We start from the raw sequence: 20,108 nt of genomic DNA, 5'->3' as shown, positions 1-20,108 counted from the left end.
TTCCCAGTGGCTGTACGAGGAAAGAAGCACTGTTTGCATAGGCTTTAACGAGCCTTGCCAGCACTTTTCTCCCTTGCATGCCATTTCTCTGCCTGGGTTACAAGTGCAAGGACAAAGTCCCAGTGGCACTACCGGCAAAGAATCAAACACAGAGCTATACCCTGATCTCTGTTCAAGACACACATAATCTTGTGTTACTCCATTTATTGAAGTCTCATACTTTTACAAATGAACTCGTTCTTCAGTTTTATATTTCTCAGTGTTTTTTCGCTTAGTGAGATAATATCCAGACCCATAAACTTTTCAGAAATATGTGATGTGCCATTAGGCATAGAGTTGGTTAGGGGTTTTAACCTTTTGCTTTACTTTGTCTTTTATGGCTTTTACTTTGGAGAGCAAAACAACTGTATTACCTATGCAAGCGATGAATTGGAAGAAGATCACACAGTGTCTATATGTATTTATAGGGTATAACAGGTCAGCTGCATGTGAACTACACACAACAGTTCTTTTTTCTGGTTTGTTTATTTTGATTGACATTGTTTCAAGTTGTTTTATCCGCAGAGAGGTGTTGAACAGGAACCAGCTTTTGTTCTTACATTATAAGGCAAAGATTAGGCTCCCCTAATTCAGTAAGTGAAGCAAAAATAGGCAGAGGTTTGAGCAGCTTCCTTTCATGCTCAAACGGTACAAAAAAAACCCCTTCTGAATTTCCAAAATACCCAGGTGCTTTGCAATGGGAGGCAAACCCTTATGCTTCTGACAAAGAGTTCAGTTCAACTCTCCCATCAGCACCAGCATTTTACTGCCAGGTACTTGCATTTTTGAGGAGCAGTAGGCCAGTGCCCAGCACAGAGGTGTCCTCAGTGGCCAAACTACCATTTTTGGCACAGGCATGAGCAACCTGGGCAGCAGCGAGGGATGGATGAGCAGAAGTGGTGTAACTTTCTCATCCTACCTGCGCTCTTCTCACATTAGCACTGAGATTCCTGAGCAGCGGGAGAAAACCTGTGCTGCTGCTCCCTTCAGTCACACAACTGAAGCTGTAATTGCGACGAGTGCAGAAGGCTCGCACAGACAGTAATAATGTCCCTTAAGTTGTAGTTTGGGCATAGTGGGACTGAAAAAATGTAATTTAACTGTGTGCCTCAGAGCATAGCACAGCACCAGCCTAAGGAGAGGTGCTTTTGCAGTTGTCCTCTAAAAACAATGTTCTGACCACCACCTGTGATAAAGTACATTAACATCTTGGATAGCATTTTTCAGCTGAGAAGCAGAACAAAACACTAAAAATTCTCATCATATTTTGTTTGGGGTTTTTTTGTGTCCTATCTTCATCCAGATTACATCCAGGGATTTTGCTAGCACAGACAAAAGCAGAACCATTACTGCCCTGCGCTCTGGGAAGGGCTCAGCATTGCTCTGCCGAACATGACCAAAGTAATGTGGGGAACTAGGGAAAGCTAGAACTCATATTTACTTGAAAGAAGAAAACAAATACTGCTTCCTTGGTGGTAGGATTGTTCCTTCCTCATAATGTTGAGATGGATTTCAAGGAAAATGCACCTTCAGGGAGACTGTGGAAGCCATGAAGATGTTTGACTTTGCTGATAGCAGAGTCACAAGAAAAAAAGATAAAAATATCCTGAGCAGCCTGTGTGGTAATTATAAATACACACACACACAGAGCAAGCTTCCCATTGCTCACAGTCTTCCTCCTGCCAACTGACCCATCTGGTCACCATGAAGGTCCTCTCATGTGATTTCTGTATGAAGTGTTGAGGTGTTTGCTGAATATTGACAACGGTCTCTTTGTGGCTGAGCGGAGCAGGGTATGCTCTCAGGCAGTCAGCTGATAGGGGTAACCAAGAGATATTCTTCTAAAGTCTTTTTTTTTCTGGGTTGAAAGTTGGAGGAATGGTTATTGTTAGAATTTTGTAAATAAGTGCATTTTTTCTGTTCAATATAAAAAAAGGAAAGAAATGGAAAACTAATCATAAAATCAGTAAGTGATATTTGAAGTTAAGTAGATATATTCTAACCTCCACAAAATTTCCTGAAGCATGGCTTAATTCATTAAAAGAAAGATAATTCTTCCAACAGTATCATGTGTTTTTCCTCCTTCCAGAAACAGAGACTTCATTGCTTTCTCTAGTGAACCCAATCTATTTTTTATCTAGAAGTGCACAGGGGCTATGAATTCATAGCCCGAGGAGGCCAATTCATGACCGAGGAGGCCAAACAGCATTTTGGTATCCCTCACGTCTCATGGGAGTGAGGAAATGAGTAACATGGCCAAAAAGAAAATATTATAAGGACTCTCACTGCCCTGTACAAGTGTCTTTTTCACAAAGTCCAAAAAATATTCAGTAATAAAGCCTGGGTTCTGCAATAACCCTGTAACCCCATGGCCAAGGAGGGCGCGCAGTCAGTGAGGTGAGGGTGGGGACATGTGCCAAGCCCTCCTTGCTGGACTCGCATCCATCCTGGGACTGGTTAGCAGACAGCCAAGTGAGCTGGGGACAAGAGCTGCCCTCACCACAGTGTCTCCTGTCCCTGTCCGCTGAGAGGAATCCTGCCTCGGCACCAGGTCGCTGGGATCGCAGCATCACTTCCCCCTGCTTCTTCCTCAGCCCAGTGTAGAGGAGCCAGAGCAGAAGTCAGAGATGGAATCCAGATTTGGGAAACCAAGCAGCAGTAATTCAGCAGTTTGCTTCCACCCTCCAGAAAATAGATCTTCCTAAAGCATATTATTTTAATTTTAAATTTTGCCTATTATCTGGTTAGCAGAAGATTTCATCTGTTTAAGATCTCAGGAACTCTTTTTGACCTCAATTACTGCTTTGAGGAACTAAGCTAATAAGTGTTTGAGACATTACTTTACCATCACAGGAATATGTATATATATTAGAAACATGTGCTTTGCTAAAATGGTCTTGGAACTGTTCCTGCATGCCTCTGTGTCCCCTTGGGTGGTTACTGCCATTCTTTCTGTGCTGGCATGCCAGAGCTGCTGACTCACAGCCTGCATCTGGTTCTGCAGCCTCTTGCCAACTCAAAGCCTGATGCACTATTTGGACTCTTAACTTGCTCGAGTCATTCTCCCTCTATCACTGACTAGTTTGTTTTAACATCCTGTGTATTATAAATACATTTCTGCAGGGCCTTTCCTCCCTATATTTGATTAGACTGTTTGATTTATCAGAAATGAAGTGTCTTCTCTCTTCCTTTGGGCTCAGTTTTGCAGTTGAGACTAAGAAGACAGTTGCTGATGCACATAAGTTGTTGAATTACGTATAAGATACATGAAGTTGCTGACTTCAGAAAGGCATGGGGTAGGTGAGGAAACCTGGTTAGGAAGAGTGTCCAGGCCCAGGATCAGGACCCAGCTCCGAAAGCTGTCACTGGTGAGAGTGAAAACTGAGCTTTCTGGACATGTTACCGTGGACAGACTGTTGGGATTTTTGCAAGTTAACATTAAGATGTTTGTAGGCTGACATTATAACCCAATTGTTTTATGCTGAATTGTATCTGCGTTAACTCATTTATAATTTTTAATGAGTTTGAATCCTTCAGTCATGTAATACAACTTGGGCATCAAAGACAACATGTGAGACCAGATACCAGCTGAGATTTCTACCTAATCTGTGGGTTATAAAGAGGCTGTGAACTGTACAACAGTGACCACACGTCACTGCATGCATGCCAGGAAGGATTCCCTTCTTCAAATTCCTGCACTAAACAATATGAAAAGGTAAATGACTTGGCATCCTATGGAGTTCATTTCCTCTCCATCAAAAGTGGTCAAGATCCCATCCTACTGAAATCAATGAAAATTTGCAAGTAATTTCAGTGTATCTAGAATTACTTCCAATAAACATATGTCGCTTGCCTTAACCTGTTTTTTTTCCTCTCCAGAAATTTCAGTGAGAGTTCATCATTGAAAAAGCAGCTTGGGGCATGAGTGACTCTTATAGAGTGAGATTTTCTCCACTGAAATGTTTAATAGGGTAGCAGCTGTGCCACCCTCTTCATCAATGCATGTCACGACTCATATTTCCACCTTTGCTAGGCAGAAATAATTTCCAAGGGTGGGATGTGAATTTGGTGTCCATGCCCTTTCAGTCTTTGTCTCTTTCTGTTGAAACTCAGTTATACTGCCAATGTGGTCGTACGTTTGGTGATAAGGGCGCTGTGCACTGATAACAGGATGGGCAACCTCCTAAGCCATGTCACTAAGGAACTGTACAGTGCTTTCAGTGGGTGCAGGCTGTTCTCCAAAGCCAAAACCAGCTGTCTTTCAAGAGACCTATCTATAAACTGACACAGAAACTCACCATTACTGACTTATAACAGGAGTTATGCTGTATTTTAAATGGAAGGAAATGGGCTAGATGTTGGCTACAGTGGTCCTTGTCCGTAGTAGGAATAAGCAGAACAACCTAGGCTCAGCAGAGTTCGGGGTTCTTGCAATATGAATGATGTCAGCTGCCCCCAGTTTACAGCAAGCTTTGCAACACTAGGTTTCTTTTATCCAAATAATGATTCTTGGAGTCTGACAATTAAGTGATGTTTATAATTTCCAGGGACTTTTCTTGCTAACAAGCATGCCTCAAGGCTTTGAAAAGGTCTGGTTCCCGTAAGCTTTGCAGCTCTGTGCTGTCCTACCTCCTTTCTCTGCTTTTCTCTCCCCTGAACACATGCCCTCAGTAGCTTGAAACTTTTGTGTCCCACAGCACAACAGCAGAACAAGCGGTGGGACAGGACAAGCCTACCTACTGAGACCTGCGCACCAAAGCTTGGTTTGTATCGAGAGGCAGGGAAAGCTGAGCTCAGGTTTTCATCTTCCTTCCAGACATCATCCCAGAGCAGGACGCTACAGGAAACATTATGGTTTCCATTGCAGGCATCTCGTTGTGAAATCCATCCTGAAGATTTGCAGTTTTAAATTATTTAAGGCAATAGTGACATTATGGCCAAAAATAATGTCTCTATCAGCAGATGGAGCTGAGCTGAGGTCACAGTGATCCCATTTGCCATATCCTGAATAAAAGCCTTCAAGCTGAAAACGAAAAAATGGTACACAAGATACTTCACCAGTGCTGAGAACAGCCCTGTTTAGTGCTGGCTGTTACTAGCGAGACAGCTGTACTTTCTGAACAAATGCTATTTTTTCTCATAATCTTTGTACTTTTCTGAGTAGAATTCCCTTTCCTGTATTTTCATTGAAGTCTTCCCAAGGCTGAGAGCTGGCCAAAGAGCCACGCTCCCAGTGAACCAATGGGAATTTGTACCAGGAAATGGAGTGGGAAGGACAAGGAACAGCAATATTCATCCAAAGTGACTAGCGAAGAGAGGCATAAAAGCCAAACTAAGTTAGAGAGAAGAGGCTTCTGGGTGTCAAACATGTCATCACTAGAAATCTTCTAGTAGTTATGGTATTGGTATTTTGGAGATATTTGAGGGAAAAAAGTGAATAAATGGACCTAGATACTAAGTCACTGTAGGAAAATAGAGAAGAACCATATGAGAAAGGCTCCTAAGTCCAGTGGCATGGATGTAATTGACTCCCAGGCACTGTGCCAAGCCAAGGTCTAATCTCTGCTGAATTATTTCTGGGCCTGGTCTCTGTGGTTGCTGATGAATCTGTCCTTTTCCATCTTACTGTACCAGGGCGTTCAGCCCCAGCAGACATATGAAACTGAACACGCAATTTATTTCAGGGAATGAGCTTGGTGTTCCTGACAAGATGGAAAGTTACCAGCTGGGTTATCTTCTGCACCTAATCCAAGTCAAATATTTTCATCATAATGTCTGTTAGACCAAGCACAACCGAAAGGTAAATTTTCCCAGTACCCACAAAACGCTGTAACAGTTGAGAAAGAGGCCATGTATTGTGTCATATTTTAAATTGAAGCAGTCTGTTTCTAATAAGGCATGAAGCCTTGTTATGTTTCTGTACAGCAGTGAGTGCAATTTTAATGTAGTCTTTATAGCAATAATTGCATCATTGAAGGTTTGTTGTTCATCTGATCTGGCAGGGCTGGATATATTATAGGAAACAGAGATGATAGGATGTCTACCTGAAACTCTCAGGTTAAATGTAGAAGTCGTGTTAGAAAAGGCAGGATCTGAAGACATTCAGCACCTCCAATGAAGTGTTCTTATTGCCAAGACATGACCCTGCATACACCGTGTGTGTGACACAGACATTCGAGTCCCTTCAGGATGGTCCACACTGGGATCACCATCGGTAGCAGTGTAAGGTGCCCAAGTGTTGGCAAGATTTCTCTTTTTCTTGTTACAAATTCAGCATGAAGTAGCATATGCAAACTGGGTCCTAATCCCAATTAGATTATTTTATTTTCTAGTACTTCAATATTAGGTAGAGTTTTTGAGCATGTTGTTTTCCTTACTTCTTAGTCTTGTTGCTTGTGTATTTCTGTGGATCTCTGGTACCTGCTGTGCTCTCTCTACCATAACTTCTTCTCTATGGAGAATTCCATGTAATTCTCCTGTCACTCTGATTTACATGGGATAAAGGAAGGCATTTTATCTCCGAGAAATCATCTTTGTCATCACTTGACTTACTCTGTGGGAAGATTTTTCTGAGGCATCAGCAAGGAGGTAATTACATACCTGGATTCAGTGTATCATCTAACTCATCTTTTTGGTACCCTATGTAAAACATTTTTTTTCTTATACCTGCTTGATGCAAAGGTACAAGATCACTTTAGTACCACTAAATCTGAGGTGGGAAATGAAAATGCAGATTCCCATTAGAAGGGAGCTGTTACATTCTGCATTGGCTCTGTTAAAAACCCAGTGCAGAGAGCACTGAAGCACATTGTTAATTTTTTCAGGGCTGAGATTGTATCACTGACCAAACCTCATGTGTCTGCTTACAGAGGTCCAAACTAATTGCATTTGTGGTGATTGGTTTTATGATAATCATGATCCATGTCTGTCAGGACCTGGCTTGAGACCAACTGCGCATTTTTACGGTACCAAACAGCTCAGAGACGTCCTTTGTTAAGCTCTGGCCTGTGCTGCAAGCAGACGAATGTCCTCAAGGCAAGTCTCTGTACCCCACTGCAATGCTTCTGAGCCTTCAGAAGACGGCTTAAGGATACCAAGTTTGTCTGTGTCAGGAGAAGCAACAAAGTAAAGCAGGAGGACAAGAAGCAACCTGGAACACTGGGCAAATCTGGGGGAACTGCAGGAAAAAGGAGACAGTGACTGGTGAGCAGCTTGGGAGGGCAGAACTGTGAACCACACCCCAGGAGAGAAACAAGGACGATCAGTTTGATACGAAAATGCCCAAAGTGAGTTTGGCTGATGGCAGCTGATTGCCATCCCCAGCCACAGCCGGGCATTGCTGCGGAGCACCAGGATGAGCAGTCTGACCAAGTGCTGATCCCAGCAGCCTGCCAAGGGCTGTGCGCCAGCAAGAAGACCATCGGCGCCAGGGAAACTGCAATAGTGGCCGTTAATGTTCATTCCTGAGGTGGTTCAGTGTTTGCCCACATCCATCTCATCCTGGGCAATCTTCTCCTCCTCAGCTCGCATGCAGTGACAGACGCTTTCTGCAGCGAGGGCTCTGCGCTCTCCCCTGCGGGGCCGTGGCTTACCGTGGCCGTCAAGGCTGCGCTGATGCTTACCCACACAAACATGCAGAAGTGTTTGGTGGTGCATTAGTCTGCCCCTGCTGGCTCCTACAAATAGGGAGGCTGTGTGTGGAAATGAAGAGTGGAATATATGATTTCTTGATGGGCACACTTTGATGCCCTTCCTAAGGCTTAGCTTATGCTTTACTTTTTAAAATAAAATTATACCGATTATCTCTAGAGCACAAGCAAAACGTTAAATCAAACAAAACTCAGGGGTTTTTTCTTCTGAAGGTCTTAATTTTGACCATATTGCCAACAAAGTACTAAACCACACCACTGGCTTCAACTCTATGTGACAGTCTCCTATGCTAAAGCAACAGCTATTCCCACAGTAATGATCCAAATGTTTTAAGCTTTAAATCGAACATTTTTTGAAAGTTAAAATTATGCCTGCCCTACTGATGACATCAGTAGACCACAAATTAAATACTCTAAAGAATAAAAAAACCTTCGAACTCACAGGAGATGGCAAATTTCACATTTAGCTATGCTATATTATCTCTATTCTCATTTTTGATGTGGTTGGTTTAGTTCCTCTGTCTAACTGCATAGTTTAAGAGAGAGGATTGTCACACCAAAACGTGCGATTACAAACAAAATGCAAACTTTCAAGCCTTAGGAAGTACACATCTTTAAAACTAACATTACTCCTAAGATGATGCCATTTTTATGCTTAGAAAATATTAGTGAACATGGAAGTGCATATGTTTAGGTGATTTGATCCGGTTTTATCTGTAGTCTCAATTATACAAACACATTCTTTTTGTTTGTTTCTTTTTTCAACTTAAATTCTTTGATGATAAAAACTGACTATATCCCAGAAACTTAATAAAACAGAAGGCAAATCGAGAAAGCATGATTTCTAACACATTCTCAAGAAACTGGGCTGTGACACCTTACTTTGCAAATCAGAGTCACAGAATATTAGGAGTTGGAAGGGACCTCGAAAGATCATCCAGTCCAACCCCCCTGCCAGAGCAGGATCACCTAGACCAGGTCACACAGGAACAGGCCCAGGCAGGTTTTGAATGTCTCCAGAGAAGGAGACTCCACAACCTCTCTGGGCAGCCTGGGCCAGTGCTCTGTCACCCTCACAGTGAAAAAGTTTTTCCTCATGTTCAGATTGAACCTCCTATGCTCCAGCTTGCACCCATTGCCCCTTGTCCTGTCATTGGCTGTCACTGAGAAGAGCCTGGCTCCTTCCTCCTGACACTCGCCCTTTACAAATTTATAAACATGAATGAGGTCACCCCTCAAAGCTGGGGTTTGGTTGGCAGTATGGTTGCTGGTGTCTGCAAAGAGTGGTTACCTAGGGCGTTTGCTCTGTTGCCATGAAAAAGCCATGATCCTGGTCTGTTTGCATATATGACATCATCTCAGACTTATATGGAGACTGACCACTCTCTCAAGCACCAAGTTTTGTTCAACCCCTGTAGCCTGAATTTTATCTAAGAAAGGCTGTTCTCCAGTTGCATCCCTCAGGGCCAGACTGTTAAGATTTTATATAATATATTCAGTGAAACTCGCTTTAAAATCTTACCAAGAACATTTACAATGTTTTCAAAGGTCTGCTTCTCAGACAGACAGGTGCTAGCACTCACATCTGAAGTGAAAACCACATTGCTGTAAGCAGTACAGGAGGTTAGATTCAGTGCCAGTGATCAGGGTGGTTTTCCCCCACTGACTGAGAAATCCTCTCTTTTGCCTCAAAGAAGCTTTTGACCTCTCTGCACCCGCTGCAGCCTGCACCACCGCTGTGGGGCCTTCCGTACCCCAAAGTTAATCCCTCCCTTCCTGGTGGTCCTACAGTCACACCCTTCTCAGTGGGGGCTTATCTAAGGAGACCTAGTGAATGGGTGCTTTCCTAAGCCAGTATGTTCATCTTGGGGGGACTTAAAAGGAGAAAAGGAGGGACCCCGAGTTTGGTAGGGTGCTTTGTGGTCACCCACTGCAGAGACCTACTCAGCTTCCCCTTGAATGAAAGCGGACCTGCAGTCAGGGCAGTGTTCCCTTCGCGTGCTGCACTGTCAGATGCACGTGACACAGTCTTCATCCAAGCAAAGCATGCTGCTTGTTTAAAAAGCTGAAAAATTACATCATCATTGGTATTGTAAACTTTAAAAAAAAAAATACCTAAACTTGTATGGAAACTTCTAGCTTGAGCCGATTCCACTACACTAAATTAATTTAATAATTTGATGGATTTTTATAAGAGCAATATCTGCCCCACTAAGCTTGAAATAGTAAATACTGGCTTCCTAATTTGACAGTTAAAATATATCTTGCTTTCTGAATGCTTTTTCAGTTACCTTTCATTTCTACAGTCAAAGGAATTCATTTTGGAAGTAATTTGTTCAAAGCTACAGACTCAGCTGAATAAAAAGCTGAATTTACGCCCGGTTCTTTAATGAACATTTATGTTGCTGATTAAGGCTAGCTACAAGAACATGAGCTTCTAGTTGGTAATTTCATTAGCAAACCGTACCTGCTGTAGTGGATGTGTTAATTTGCTTTCCCTAAGATTCTGTTTTTCATGCAGCATTGAGATCAATTATTCAACTGTGATTGAAGCACAGTACAGTAAGAGAGGAGGCCAAATTAAAAGCAGTGATGGAGCAATTTCAGGACTAAGGACATTTGCGATTACAGGGCACTAGAAGGCTATGGCAGCCAAATGAGTATGGTAGGTAAGGAAACCCTTTTTTTTCCAAAGTGGGCAGCAAGTATTACTAAGAATTATAAGAATATATTAGCTAGTGAATACAGGAACAAAGAACAGCCAAAATTTAAACATGGTTATATTATTCTATTTATGTGTGTGTAGCTCTGAAATGTTTAAGGCATGCCCAATTTTTCCAATGTACGGTACAATGCAGTTCTTTTGATAGAGAGTCGTGGTGAGCCCTGTCACATCAGTTGCTTTTCAGAGACAGAAATGCAGTTCTGACTGCACCAGAAAAGGCAAAGGCCGTTGCACATTGGGCCCCAGAGGTGCAGCAGCAGTCAGGACAGCTGTGGCAGGAAGCACCATCTCTTGTGCCGTGGTGATCTGGGCTGCTCCAGAGCAGGGAGAAGCTCCTCGGCACTACCCTGTACGAGCTGATATTCCCATGGTGGTGCAGAAATCGGTGCTGATCCCCTACACTCAGCAGGGGGAGGACATGGGTGCTAACCCGTTTTTTGCTTCCCCCCAGGGCCCTGGCTGAGGTGAAGGTGCTGAGCTGTGATAACGCGTCTAGTAGCTGTGCTCCGTGATGGATCGTTACCATGAGAAACATCACTCCCAATGGCTGAAGTTGCAGGGAGCTGAGCAGTGATTACGTATTTGGGTAAGGTTAAAATAAAATAGGTTAATATCGAGCTGCAGTATCACATCTGCTACAGCTGCCCTAGATGTGTTTAAATGACCAAAATAAAGGGTGAAATTTTCAACCAGGAAAAAATTCAGTCTCCCATATATCATCAGAATGAGAAAGGAAATGCATTTGGAGGGCATGAATATTTACATATTGTGATTACACATGCAAATTAGATGCTTAGACATATAAAGGCCTAATTTGCTTTTATAGATAACCACTATAAACTGGATCTAGAATTTGAAAATCTGGCCCTAATGTGACATAATTACTACTTGATGCGTACCAGATCTGAACAGGTACTCTGCGTCTGAGTGATGCTCTCTAAATCTTACAGCCACATTGTACTCAATGAACATTTGATGTGGGAAAATAACCAAAGGAAGGAATATTGACCAGAAGGGTTACAGAGCCTCTAATCTACAAGTTTCAGAGTAGATGATAGTGCAAATGTCTAAAGGAACTTGAAGATGCCTCAAAAACTCATGCAGAGCACATTGTGAATTCAGTAGAACATAGCGACAGATGCCGATGCTTATTTTTTTATATATACCAACTGTTCTTGTTCTTTATCATGTTCCCTTGCCTCCTTCAGGTATATGATGGGGAGAATTGTCAGAGTGTATCTCTCATTCTTTCCTCTAGCAAGACTTCTTTCTAATGAGATTGTGTTTGATACAATCACAGTAGACTCAATTAGCTTTCATCTAGAGGCCACTATTTTATTCCTTCCATTTTGCTTACAGTTCCTCTCTGTAACACACTCACAATTCAGGGCAGTAACATATAGGCAGAAATCAGTGCCATGCATAATGCCTGGGCAATAAACTCCAGTGTACTTCTATTCTTTATCCACTGTAGTATTTGGTACTAAAATGCTAAAGGTATTCAGCTACACTGCAGAGGTGTGTTGAAAAGCTTTTGTTAAATATGGATTAAAAGGTGAATTGCCTCTGCTGCATGTACCTGCAGATTAGGGTAATCCCTCACAGCATGCAGCTGAAATCCACTAAACCCAAAGCCAGAGAGTCCTGGGCACTGCTGTGGAGAACACAACTTCCCTGCTCATCACATCCCTTGGTGTGGCCAGTGGGTGGAAAGCTTCCCTGGCTTCTTAAATCCCCGTGTGGAGTGTGGCTGTTGACCCAGGACGGGGGGAAGGAGTTTCAAATGCAGGGGGGTGGAAGCCAACTGTTGGGGTAGAACCAAGTACAGATGAAAAAATGAACACAGAACGGTTGAACAGCTGGGAATTTGTCATTTTTGCTAATCTCTTCAGATCACTCTGCATATGCAGGGTATATTCCTTAGCAGTTTTGAGAGAACAGTTAACACTCCTCTCCAGAAGATGGTTGGAAATAAGATAAAAAATAATGGGAATCTATGAAACAAGGCAAAACAGGGTGCAATGCCAGGTGCCTCTGAGGCGGAAAAAAAAAGAATCCAAATGGAAGTATCATCCCCTATGTCATTCTGCCATTAGATGTACCGAAGAAGCGTTGTTAAAGTCAGCACCTGGTATTTATGGCCGGGGACTGATTTGACCTTAAGTTCTTTCATTTTGCTGTTCCATCAGTGGTTAAAGTACACATGTGCCACCAGCAGAGTGGCTCCCTCCATCTCGCTTCAGGCACTTTTCTCCCTGGCCTGTCTTGCCTTGGACAGTTTGAATTATCCTGTGGCCAGGAGCCCTTATCACATTTAGTTTATGCCATTGGCCCCTTTGCCACACGGCTGGGAAAGCAAGGGATTGATAATGGAGACATAAGAATTAGGATGAATAAAGCACAGGAAATTTTAGCAAAAGGAATTCTGCACCAACAAGGATTTTTTATGGCTAGTAGTGGGTTTGATAGGTAAAAACAGAATTCCTGATTTTTACATGAGGAAATAAATATATGTAGTTCGTCACCTGACACTGCCAAAAACTTTACAGATTAGAGGAGAATGACTTGGAATGGTGACCAAACTCTGAAACAGGAAAGTAACAGCCCCACCAGTTACAGAGCATAGCTAATATATGGTTATCCAGTATATTCCCTATTCTGTTATAATATCTCTTAAACCTAGCAGACCACAGAATTCTTGCTTTTGGTTGCTATTTGTCCTTCTTATATTTATGTTATAAGCAGGGAATTTATTTCCTGTCACTAATAGACTTGGGTCTTTGAATGTGTGCTAGCCAGCTGGGAGCTGTATGTAAACATTTCTGTAGCACTCACACCTCGTACTTCCACAGACATCACTAAGTACTGGAATACCAAACTAGCAATTACAAACCTGCTAATCACTACAGTGGTGTTCACAAAGGCTTTCTTTAGCCCAGCCAGCTCATCAAACTGTGCTGCCTCCACAGGAATAAATTTCTATAGAGCAATTCAGAGTAGAAACCTAAAATTTAAGTGCTCTAAATGATTCTGTAAAGTAGACCTGGCTATACGTGGGTCTCAAGAGACCACTTCGCTATGCTTCAGGTATCCCTGCATTATACCCCATGATTTTCTTTTCTATTTAAGAAAATAAATTCTAATATATCAAAACAAATAGCAGTCATGCAAAAGAGAAAAACAAACAAAAGGGGAAAGTTGCTGATCTAATGCTTCCCTGCAGAGAGAATGAGGAAAGGGTGGAGAATGGCCCAGGCACTTTGTGATTACCCTGAGATAGGATGGGAATGATGAGGTGGCTGGGGTGAGCCTGAGCAGAGCACTTTCATTCTGGCACTTCAACAAATGCTGGCAGCATTTCCTTTTTTAATGCCAACATTATGTGCACAACTTCAAGGTAAGATTTCCAAGTCACTGAAGTTAATTGATACATCAGGGATGCGGAACTGGAACATTATGTCCTTGATGCTACTTAAAAATACTGCAAAGCTATACGTTGCCTTTGGAGACAGGTCTAGAAAAATCCAAATGCATTACAAAAGGATAGGCCAGAAATGGAGGGATTCACTGCCGCCCTTTCCTTTAACGCATGTCTCAGATTGATTGAAGAACTGTGAAATTATTGCTGCAGTTTATCTAATCCAATGTGGGCAATACCTATCCTGCTACAGTCAGGTAGGGAAGACTTGTAAGCCTTGTCCTAACTGTATTTTTGTAATCTCACTCTTCCTGTGCACAGTGGTCATTGGGTGTAACTGTAAATAAGGATCGCTTTCATCTTGAAGCTCAAAATGACAAGGCTTCTCCATTGCTTATGCAGTGATTGTGCACTGAGACACAGAGGAATGGCAGCTGCCAAGGGCAGCCGAGGGTTTGGTGTTCTTTGGACAGTAGCTCCAGTTCAAGTATTCTCTATCTTACTGCTACACTACTTTTATAGTGTAATTCACTGTTGCAAATCAAAACTGGCTTCACTACAGCACACCCAGTGTCAAATCAGTAAGATCTTTAGTGCTTGAAACCAAGAGCACTTTCTAGGTTTCAACACCAGTTCCTAGATTTTAACATCAGTTATTTTTCACATGTGAGCAATACCACTGTGGATTCATTTCACTGACAGGAGATGTGGCAGAGGTGAGGAACTAATCCAGCAATATAAAGGGAAATCTTGTGCTGGCTTCAACTGAAGCTCAGAAGATCCCAGCTCCCATTCACAGCTCTCCTTTAATTCAGTCCAGTTCTTCATTTTATGCAGCTATATGATCTGCACAGACCAGTCACAATACTTAAAAAAAGGAGACAGGGTAACAGTTGCTTGCTTTGCTTGTTTATAAACAGCATTAATTGGATGTAGCAATGTCCACGGCTCAGAGGGAAGGACACAGGCTGCATTCAGAAGAACCTCTGAAGCCAGCCTGTGCGCACACTCTTCACAGGTAACTGTGGCTCCTGGGTCTCTGTAAGCAGAGGTATTCCAACATGGTGTGATGTGATGTGATTTCATGGGTGAGCTCTAGAGTTAACAGGGAGTTGTAATCTAGCGAGGTCTGTCCCTCCTTAGAAGTTGTATCTTGGCTCCATGACCAGCAAGAGCCAAGGCCAGGAATCTCTGGGCTCTTGCTTCTGAAAGCAGCTCCTGGCTTCAGTCCTCAGTGCACACAAACACAAGAGAAATCCCTTCCCCAGGGACACAGGTTTGTTCCTTTGACAAAGAGCTGCTCCCGTCCCCCTGCCTCCACATGAATCCAGACCTTGGACCTGGATCACCTTCCTCCTGCAAAATGGCTTTTTAAGCACAGGGAAGCCTTAAGCTGTAAAAAACTTTCTGAAATGGGACACAATTAGGATTGATATCAGCAAATGTACATTTATATCCTGTGCTGGCCTCAAACTGTATTTAACTTTTAACCAGGTTCATTATGAGAGGATTTGTAGCCAATATCAACCTTACAAACCAACAGGAACCCATAAGACAATCTTAGGATCTCTAAGTAAATATGTGCTATAGAAGCTAGTTTTAATAGTACTGTTTTCAAAGTTATTAATATTAAACCTTAATCTTTACTCAGTGTAAGACAGTTTATTTTTCATATATATAGATAGATTTTCAAATACATTGGTTGCATGTGGCAAGCAAAATCCATGTATGATGTCAATGTAAGCAACACCCTGGTCTAATTCCCTTCAGCTTTTCTAGTATAGCTTACAGCTAATTTTTTTGTGGCACAAAATAATTTCATACTACATTAGCTAGATAAGGAATGTTTAGAGGAAATGAAACCAGTTTCGATTGCTAAAACTCAGCACCAGGTGTGTCAGATAATCATAATTAAAGAATATTAACTTGTCCACAAAGTGCCCTGGATGCACCAACCATTACTTAGGATGTGTTCAAGCCTTAACCAATAGGAGCATGTGACTGCAACAGTGATTTTTGGGAGGTAATCAGCAGCTGAAGTGGAACCTATTCAGGATGAAATCCCGCTCTATGTTGCACATGTAGTATGCTGGGAAACAGCACTGCTGCTGGTTTCAAAAAGTAAGAAACTGAAGAAGCTGAGTAGGGCGTGATGATCTACTCTGAGCTCTGCCATGAGATCCTGAAGCCAGGAGAGATTACAGAATCACAGAACGGTTGAGGCTGGAAGGGACCTCTGGAGGTCATCTGGTCCAGCCCTTAAAGGAGGTTGCCCATGACCCCGTCCAGATGGCTTCTGATGGAGACTCCACAACCCCTCTGGGCAGCCTGTGCCAGTGCTCAGTCACACTCACAGTGAAAACATCTTTGCTGATGTTCAGAGGGAACCTCCCATGTTTGTGTTTGTGCTGCCTCTGACCCTTTCACTGGGCACCAGGATCTGCTGCACTATGCATGCCACTGTGCTGCCCTTGAATCTCCTTTAACCTAATCCATGGCTCCTTTTGACCAACATCCAATTCTGATTTAAACATTTCCAGGAATCACAGTGCACCAGACTTTTAGTAATTCTAAGCATAAATGAGTATATGCATATGATACATTATCTGGTAGCTTGAAGGACTTTCTATTGTCCTGCTGCTGTTCTTGTAGGCACTTGGAAATCATGCTCAGGTCTCCGCCGCACGTTGAGTGAGACAGGCTGAGCTCCGTGGCTCTCACTATCAGGTGATTTTGGATATTCTCACAGCTCTTCTCTGAATCCTTCAGAGTGCAGCACTGTTCCCTGTGAATGGTGGCTGCAGTGCTCTGGCAGCAGCTGAACCAGTGCCAAATACAGCTACAGAGCCCTTACAGTGACCTGTGAAAGAAACGCATTAAAGCTTTAACTCACAGTAATGAAAGCACGAAGTCCCCCATTTACTTGGTCATGTCTCAGCACAAGGGCAGGTGGGTGAGAAGGGCAAAGGCCTGGCCTGTCCAGAGTGGCTGGCTCTGAGGGACAAGCAGTCAGGCTTAGAAGTAGAGCCAGCAGACGTGTGAGTTTTGGGAGATTTCAGGCCAAGCCTGCACTGGGAATGGTTTCTGTGGTTTTGGCTCATGATTCCAACACAGCCAAGACAGAAGTAGTGCCCAACAAGCTGTGAACAGACCTCTAATGATGCATGCTGTTGCTTTCTTTGGTTAAAACTGTTCCATTTTTCAAGCCTACAATTCTAGGCAACTATCGCTTTATCTTAAAGCTTGATTAAGGCTGATCATGAGTAATCCGACACACGCTATGCATGTTATTCCTGAGGGGAACAAATGGATTATTCAAGGGCACACTGGGAAACTTTTGGAGAGTCTCAGTACTGAATATGTTGTTTGGCTTTTCAGGAACCTGCAGGCAGTCTGCCCACTGGCCTGGCAGGCAATTTGGGCAGACGAGCAACCCATTCTAGCAGGATTAGTCTGTATCTGTCCAGGAAGCAGTAAGAAAATGGGACATTATCCGAGACTCAAATTACTGGAAGTTTCTTTTGTACTGTTTGTGTACCCATTGCTATCCACTGCTGCCCCACTCCAGTGTTGAAGGTGACTGTTGTCCCAGGGAAGCAACAGAGGACGGTGATGGCTTGCTGAGCGCGTACCCACGAGCAGGGTACTCACAGGAACAGTGGTTGAGCACCAAGGTAGTGACAGGTTACCACTGGGAGGGACATCAAATTCTTGGTATGTTACTGATTTTCTGTACAATGGTACCTGACCTGTGAAGAATATGTAAACTCTGGATTTTTGTTCTGTTAGCTAAAGGCTTTTAATTTACTGCTTTCCTCACTGTGAGCCTCTGCAGATAAAATCTGCTTTTTTAGTTTTGGGTCTTGCACTTCCACAAGGATTTATGAAGTTTTGATACTTTAATACAATTCTGCATTAATTTTTTTGCAAGCGTCTCTACAACAAATTACATAGAAAAATAAAGCTTATTAAAAACCAGGTATCTCAAGAACAAAAACCTTATTGGGACATCCCTGGAAGCACCATCTCCCAGAAGCAAGAGAAGTCAACAGCAGCTTGGTGCCAAAGCATTAGCAGATGGATGACATTTGCCCCTATGAACTGGTTTGGCTGCCTCACTACAGTTCCTGCTTCATGACATAATCTTTCAAGAACAGAAACTATGAGAAACGCCAACTAGGCAAGTATTACTGGCAGCTGTGGACTGATTTACACTGGGAATGCACTGAAAACCACATGTGAAAGGATAGGAAGTCAACAGACTTCAGTGAAAAGGGTGTTACCTGTATCAGTGCCACTGGTATATAATCCCTGAAGACCTCAGATACGGTGTTGATGAAAGGATTGTTGTAAACGCCTCGTATCTCTCACCAAACCTGTCTTCTACTGAACAGAAAAAAAACACTGGTTATGGCACCGACAACTCTGCCATATGAGGCGAGCTGATCAAACTGTAGCCCATAGCTGCTTACGCAACAGGAGTGCAACAGAATGAGATGGGGATTTAATGTGAACACCTAATAGAGTACACACCATCTCCAGCTGAGGTACTGAAATACCTCACTCATGTTTATTGTTCAGCACTGTGCCCAGTGGAGGCCTGTTAGCACTGAATGGGAACAAATACATAGGACTGAATTGCTTAAACAGAGACTAGGAAAACGGAAATCACAGTGGAACCTAGAGAGAAAGAATGTCTTTTGGTGCTGTTAAGTCACTGCATCCCATTAGTGGAAAATCAGTGAACAGCACAAGTTGTGCAACATTAACAGCACTCCTCAGCTGCTGACAGCACAAGCTCAAGCATGGCGAGGAAAGCAATTACATCCCACATATACCTATGCAATCCCAGGTCCAAAAAGGTAAACATTACTGTTGTCACTCATGCTAGAATTGAGGAGGACATGCCTTTTAAAAAACAGATATAATCAGCTGCCAGCAAGACTGGCAACTTCTTGCCTATCACAAGCAGAAAGTCACAGGATCAGTAGTATGACCAGGACAGACTTCTGTAAGCAAACATTTGAAAATGCTTAAACTATGAAACAGAAAAAAAAGTATAAAACTAGTTTTAAACCAACGAAGTAGTGCTTTGTTAGTTTCATCAAAGCCTCACTTTTATGATTTTTAGCTTCTTCCCAACTTGCCCATTACTGCCACTTGCTAAATTGCAGTTCTAGCCAATACCTAGATTAAGGTTAGCACAGAATTTATGAACTGGAATGGGAACTGCTCCCTGTATCCCTGACCATGGCAGTAATTCCAGCTCTGACCAAGGAGCTCTCTAGGCTGGGAAAGCACGTACCTGTGTCTTCAGGGTGTGATTCCTTCTGCAGATGAGTTAAAACAGGACAAGAAGAGAGGCTATAAAAGTTCTAACAGAATTTAGGATGTGGGTGGTTTTTCTGTTGCGTGTGCAAACAGATGATGCACATGAGGATGTGGCACATCTCACTAACCCAACATGGGGAAGGAAGAACAGTTAATGCTAAAATACAACCTTTCACTAATCTGTGCTGAAAAAATAGCTCGTTATGCTGAAGAGTTGCAGCCAAGTTGCTAGCACTGCTCCAGAAACCTCAACCGACATTTACATTCTGTTGTCTTAGACTGTCCCCTAATGGCAAGGAACAAGCTCTTACTTGGGTTACCCTGACTGCTCCCCTCCCTCTGAAGCTGCTGCAAACCAGGGAACCCACAGAGCCCAAATTACCCAAGAGGGGAATCAGATATGCAGGTTTCTGCAAGAAGCAGAGCCTTCCTTCCCAATGATCTTTCTGAACAACTCTTGTTCCAGCACCACCACACTACCAGGCCAACATGTTGAGCTGTGCTACTTCTGCATCTCTGGTGTACTTCTGGCATTAGGACTACTTTTAATTTTTTTAACAGAATTGAACTGCACGACCTGGATCACTAACAGGCCTAGCTCACACATGACTCAAGACATTTTTATCCCAGCCTGATTCTTGTAGATTACTGAAGCTTACTACTTACTTTAAAATAACTACTGGCTTTATCTACCACACCTCCTAGAGCAATCTAAACAGAACAAACAACGGCAGGTTTCTTTCTGTTCTGTCCCCCTTCCTTCTGATATAGATCAACAGTCAGCACTCCTTCACTCAGCCCTGGCTTTCTCCCACTACTGGTGAAAGAATTATTTCCTATGAATTACTTCTTAATAGAGCCTAATTCTCACTTTCTTCCTCCTGGGGATTTGTTTCTTTCTTTCTTGGGAACCTCTTGGAAAAAAAAAGAAAACAAACCATGTTCT

This window comes from Mesitornis unicolor, unplaced genomic scaffold, assembly GCF_000695765.1.
Source record: "Mesitornis unicolor isolate BGI_N332 unplaced genomic scaffold, ASM69576v1 scaffold14247, whole genome shotgun sequence".
Lineage (NCBI taxonomy): Eukaryota > Metazoa > Chordata > Aves > Mesitornithiformes > Mesitornithidae > Mesitornis > Mesitornis unicolor.
Note: the sequence above shows the minus strand (reverse complement) of the source record.